Below are 6032 nucleotides of genomic sequence, written 5' to 3' on the forward strand. Positions count from 1 at the left end.
CTGTTCACAAACCAATAGCATTTAAACCACAGCCCAGGTTCGATCTGTCTCCCAGAATCACCAGGGCGCACACACACACACACCCGTGCCGTTGAAGTGCTCTGCTTCATTTCTAAGGGCAACTCAACATTCACTCCTACCCCGAGTGCAGAAAAGACAGCGTCCGCAGCAACAACAGCTCAGGTCTCTGCACAGGAGCTAAGCTGCCCCCATCTCCTCTGCTCTGCGGCTCCTGCGGAGTGGAGTCCTGCCTGGAGCCGTGTTTGCAGGCGGCGGCTCCCCGCGGCCTGTCTGTGCGTCGTGTCCAAGAGCTCCTGGGAGGAAGAGAGCGCCCTCCCACTCGGGGGCTTTTCCACGGTCTGTGTGAGGAGGGGCGGGTGTGTCCAGTAGCTTATCGAGCGGAAGCCTGGGGCGGCGGAGAGCTGTGATCATGCAGACCTTGAGGTGTCACCTCTTTGTCTGCTTTCCCGCCCCCCCTCCGCCCAAGCTCTGCTCCAAAGTAGCCCGGCAACCCCTCACACCTGCACGTGTCACAACCTAAGGTGTGGTCATGAGACACCCATGGGGTGTCGTTCTGTTCTTGTTAATTGTTTCCTGCCCGTCGCAGGCAGGAGTCCATGCGAGGAAGATGCGCTGGACAGAGCTCAGAGGGCGCACCTGGGTGGCTTTCCTTCAGAGTGACGTTCCTGCAACACTCTCCCGCTACTCTTGGTGCGCTCATGCCGCAACACAGGAAGGCTGGAGCAGGTGGCTGTGGGCTCTGCACACCGCCAAAATAGCTCAGTTGGGAGAGCGTTAGACTGAAGATCTAAAGGTCCCTGGTTTGATCCCGGGTTTTGGTATTTTGTTTCATCGCGCCCTTTGTTCCTCTCTCCAGCGCACCCTGCCTAAAGTGACGCGTCCCTTTCTCAGCCCGAAATGCAAGCAAGACACCAGCAGTGGTCCCTGCAGGTTTCAATAGTGTAGGGGCTATAACGTTCGCCTAACACGCGAAAGTTCCCCGGTTCGAGACCGGGTGGAAGCAGCCTTGTTTTGCACGCTCCTGTACTTCACAGAGGTCTTGAACGACCGGTCATTTGTTCCCAATGTATTTCCGGTGCCTTCGTGCACTCTTGTACCAAACGCACGTTCCTTCTGTACGTGGAGCCGATCATTTGCAATTGGGCTGTGCCGACAGACCAGGACGAGCTCTGTCGGCTCAAAAGCAGCGCAGGACCTGCAAGAACAACAGAAAGATTAGCATCCAGCGGGGGCCTCTTAGTGAGCCAAAGATCTCATCAAGAATCGGCTCCAGCAACAGGGCTGGGCGCATTATTCCATTCTCCGACCACTCTCGGTGTAAACAAGTCCCTCCTGGTCTCTGCTTGAAATGCACTTTCCTGCATTTGCTTTGGTGTAACTGGCTTCCCCTGCATGGGCGAATGTGAAGAAGATCCTTAGTAAGTCATTGAAGAAAACCAAGAAGAGGTCGGAGTGGCCTCTGTCATTCATCAACGATCCAGTCAGGCAGTACTCCTCCTATTCTGCCAGTATGCGGATTCGAACCGGGGTTGTTGCGGCCACAACACAAATTCTGAGCACTATACGATCACAGCGAGTTACCGAGACATACACAGCCAGTAGGAAAGGATGTACTCTCTTTGTGTGACACTAGTCGGAAAAGTCCTGACACTGCATTTCAACTGAGCCCTAGTATACATCAACCCTTCGACACTCTGAGTGCCAACTCTCTTGTGTGTTTTCTCCATCAAGCAGGTCATGAAGGCAGCAATTACAGTTTGCTTACATGACGCACGCACAACATGGCTGTATGCTCCCATATGGTCTAGCGGTTACGATACCTGATCTTCACCCAGGTGGCCTGGTTTCAGCTCCTTGTATGAGAACGTGTCAGTTTTGCCTCCTGCTTTCCAAAGATCAGCACCATGTTTTACGCCTCCCCCGAATATCGAAGCTGCCTCTAAATCTGCAAATGAAGATGAGTCAACAAACCACTTGTTTTTCGTATAACTATGCATATATTCATTTAATACTGATTTCATTCATTGAGCACGGATACAATAGAGGTACAGCCATTCACTGTTTGACATGTCTGCACTGGTACAGAACCTAGCAATCAGAAAACGGGTGAAACTGTCTTGAGAATTAGCATACAGTACCGAGGCCCCCATGACCAAATAAAGGCTAACCTCGATAATCAGCCTAAATAATGCAGACAACAGCAAAACGACTGACTTTGAAAAGGGAATGAATGTCCGGAAGGAGTAGTGTAACCAGCTTGAAATGCTTCTCCGGACCTCTAACTAAAAGAAACCGGGAACCAGCAGTGGCATCGACTCCTTTCGAACTGGGATCCTATCGCAGCTCATGGTGTCCTAACTCTCCCGTATCTGATATTGGACCAAGCACATCAGGAGAGAGCGCGAACACAGTCCCCCACTACCAGAAATTATGCAGTCGAGATTCCCACATTTGGGGAATTGGCAGGGGTCGGCACAGCCGGAGTGCAATGGCCGAGCCTCGCCCTGGGTGAATCGATTTTTTAAGAACTTTATTTTCTTTTCACAAAAAAATACAGGACATCACAAATTAGAAAGCTTTACATTAATATACATACTTAAAACAGTATATATAATCACATCTCATTACATTTTGACACGGTACCAGTTATATAGCAACAATTTATTTTTTTCTGGTGCAAATCACATTCTTTACTTAAACATGATAATGTTTTTCACAGTTTCTTGAGATATTGACCTATGCTCTCAATTTCCCACAGATTTTCTGCTTCCTCTCTCCCTTCTCTCCACAGATCTCTGAGGTAATAGTTCTCTCGGGTGATGAACAGGGCCAGGCTACCTGCTGCCTTGACTGGGACCTCGATGCCTTTGAACAGCCCCATGTTCCTCACTCTCCACAGGGCGTCTTTCCCACTGTTCACCACGGCCCAGATCCTGTCAAACACGTCAGGAGGAAGTTTGACAGGAGAGATGCCGTTGTAGCGGCAATGCTTGTTAATAAGACAGAATTAGGCGGTGGTATTCTGTCCTAAATGAGGCCCCATCTCACCCTCCATCTTTGTGGTGCAGCCACAGAGAAAGTATTCATGCAGGTTGATTTAAGATGTTTTCTTTTGATAATGGACAGCTCCCAGATGGGGATGCACTTAGCTTAGCCTGGCTATCATGATCAATGGTCATCCATTGGTGCCTATCTGTCTAGGGAGTGCCGAATGGACATCTGGACTGCATTCCTAAGTGTCAAGAGTAAGTGACTCATATCTCACCTTAACCAACCAATCAGGGACTGGCAGGGCGTGGTAATACCACGTGGGTCTCTAATGCCCGCCAAACTCTCAACCAATCAGCACACTTCTATGTCTTGGTCAAAAAGGGAGCGCAAGCTCAGATCAGGGCTCTCCTTGGCCATTTTCGCGTATCCTCAGAGACAATCACGTGACAACTGCTGTTGTCTGCAAAGGGACTTGGACTTTGTTCTAAGCGCAAGGCCGAGGATCCCATACGTACTCAGAATTCTACCAACGTGAATCATCCGCTTGATCAACGGCAGCCTACAGTTGGACCCTCATCGACAACCTGAATAGCTTATTCAGAAGCAGCGCTGGACCAGGAACGAACCAGCTTCTTCCCAGGCAAAAGAGTGACTTGGTGTTCGTGCCGGGAGATTCCAAATCCATACACAGTGGATAAGTAAACCCCATGTTCTACATTGTGTCTCGAGAATTCAATTGTACCTCAACACAAGTTGTTATCAATTTAATTCATGAGCAATGTATTTACTTCCGAGTTTAAAGTAACAGTGGGTAATAACACTGATTAGCGATTTGATAACCGAACGATATATATTGACATATATTCTCTGTTGTGTATCTCTTTGTGTTGGCATCTCTTCGAGATTATATACCTTGTATATTGATCACCCTCACAGTAAGGTCTGCCGCTCGTATCCAGGCAGACTAGTATATGTTTGGTGCACAATTTATATGAATAAATGTATCTCGTGTATTGAACCCGTGTGTGTGCGTTGTTAGTTGTTCTGACGATTGATTTTCTAAAAGCCACAACGAACAACCTCGTGATTACTGCTACAATTAATAATTGTCTTAGTAAACCCATCAAACCTCTACAACCACGATACACCACCATAAACTATATTAATTTAGGAACATAAACATATAGTGTAAACTGTATATGGCTGGTATTGGTAGTTTAAAGAAAAAATACACACCAGTATTCCACTTTCTTCCTAAACATTTTAAGCATCAAAGTCTTACATGTAGTAAGATTTTACCACGTTTCGGAAACGTTTTTACAAGCTCCTTCTGACCATCTTAACTTTATATACTTTGTGAAAAGTCATAAGATATTCACATTTTCTGTGAATGTGCTCGTTATCGGAGTAAACAAAAGCATACTTTTAGAATTTGATTAATAGGGAATATAATATGGAATCAAGTACCTAAAGAAATTAATAACGATATAATTATTTTATGTACTGTAGCTCAAATAGTAGTATAATACACTTTCTATGGATACATGTGCTTCTACGCAACGCAGAAGCACATCCACAAGTAACATTAACTAGCTAAGAGAGGACATTGGCTAGCCATTATGATAAATACAGTGGAAAAAAGCAATTGGGAAAATAAGACCTGCTGTTCTGTTATACATACCAGGAAGAGAACAGAATATGATTTTTTTCTGTTCGAAACGTGTGTTGTCTTTATGAAATTCATGTATTTTAAACGTTTAATTAAGAAGAAAAAAACTTACAGAAAGATACTAAGCTGATCACGAGATATAAAGATCACCCGTTTTTCGCGCATAAAAAGGGGCTATTAACTGGGTGAACTGTTATTAACTGGAGTCAACTGGGTGAAAACACATAATATGAACATGAAACAAAACAAAAAATAAAAATAAGATACAATCTACAGACATTAAAACCGGTGTCATGGAAATATAACTATCAAGGAAGCCACAAGAGAGAGTTCTCACCTGAGTAAGGTCTTTATTTCAATATTGGGAGCAAACAGAGACTCAATTTGTTACAAGCAGTACAGGGTTTTCATAAGACGTTGCGCTGTAAAAAAGCTCAGCGCTTTGTCCATTCTAAAACTTCCACTTTCCCTAAGAGAAAACAGATTACATCAAAAAGCGAAAGAAGAAGCACTACATATGTTATTCAAAGCTTATCAGTTACTTTCAGCTAATTCTAACGACCCAGACAAAATATATTGTTTAGGTACATTGTCTTCTAAAGTAACCTAAACAGTGTACTTTGTTGACGCACTGTTTTCTAAAATTCTGCACGTACTGTAGCACAGCAATTACATCCTTGAAATATATTATCTAAAAGCCCCAATATATTTCTTTGCAAAGCTCTCTACATTTTAAGAATCAATTTACTTAGTAGATTTCCACTTAAAGACTTGTTCGGCTGGCGTTCGGGGAGTCGCGTTTTTCAGAATTGTATTGAGATCGTTTTCCACAGAGCTCAGATGTCAAAGCACAGCAGCAGCTCTCCACAGCGATCCTCTATAGCGCCCTTTCTCCCGCAGCTCCGTCCTCATTGGAAGGAAGCAAGAGTGAAAGGCTGAAGTGAAATAGAGCGGGGACGAAGGCAGTGAAGAGAGAGAACGTGGGAAGAAGAGAAAAACGCAAGGGAAAAAAAGCAGCGTCGTAAAAGAGGTGACGGAGCTGTCCTCTCAATAAGAAGGGTGCCAGCGAGCCTTGCTCTCGCTTACGGCCACACGCCCTTGAGCACGCCTGATCTCGTCTGATCTCGGAAGCTAAACAGGGATGGGCCTGGTTAGTACTTGGATGGGAGACCGCCTGGGAATACCAGGTGCTGTAAGCTTTTAAGCGCAGGAGGCGCCGTATCCCCGCTCGCTCGCTCATTCCCCTGTTCACACGTGCAGTGCGGCTTGTCCGTCTGTTTATTTGTCAGCTTTGGCGAGACACGGGTGCTTGTGTATTAGCGTGAGCGTTTTTTATTCTGATCATGAACAG

The 6032-nt window shown here is 45.6% G+C and overlaps 3 non-coding genes across 3 annotated transcripts; 2 read left to right on the forward strand and 1 right to left on the reverse strand.

The window, feature by feature from the left end:
* Nucleotides 1-769: 769 nt before the first annotated feature.
* trnaf-gaa (transfer RNA phenylalanine (anticodon GAA)) lies at nucleotides 770-842 on the forward strand. Its single transcript has one exon. It is a non-coding gene; the product is annotated as a tRNA-Phe (tRNA).
* A 1569-nt stretch (nucleotides 843-2411) lies between these two features.
* LOC138243687 (U1 spliceosomal RNA) lies at nucleotides 2412-2576 on the reverse strand. The gene has a single exon (XR_011192326.1). It is a non-coding gene; the product is annotated as a U1 spliceosomal RNA (small nuclear RNA).
* A 3185-nt stretch (nucleotides 2577-5761) lies between these two features.
* Nucleotides 5762-5880, forward strand: LOC138217301 (5S ribosomal RNA). Its single transcript, XR_011181013.1, has one exon. It is a non-coding gene; the product is annotated as a 5S ribosomal RNA (ribosomal RNA).
* The last annotated feature ends 152 nt before the right edge of the window (nucleotides 5881-6032 follow it).

This window comes from Lepisosteus oculatus, chromosome 14, assembly GCF_040954835.1.
Source record: "Lepisosteus oculatus isolate fLepOcu1 chromosome 14, fLepOcu1.hap2, whole genome shotgun sequence".
NCBI lineage: Eukaryota > Metazoa > Chordata > Actinopteri > Semionotiformes > Lepisosteidae > Lepisosteus > Lepisosteus oculatus.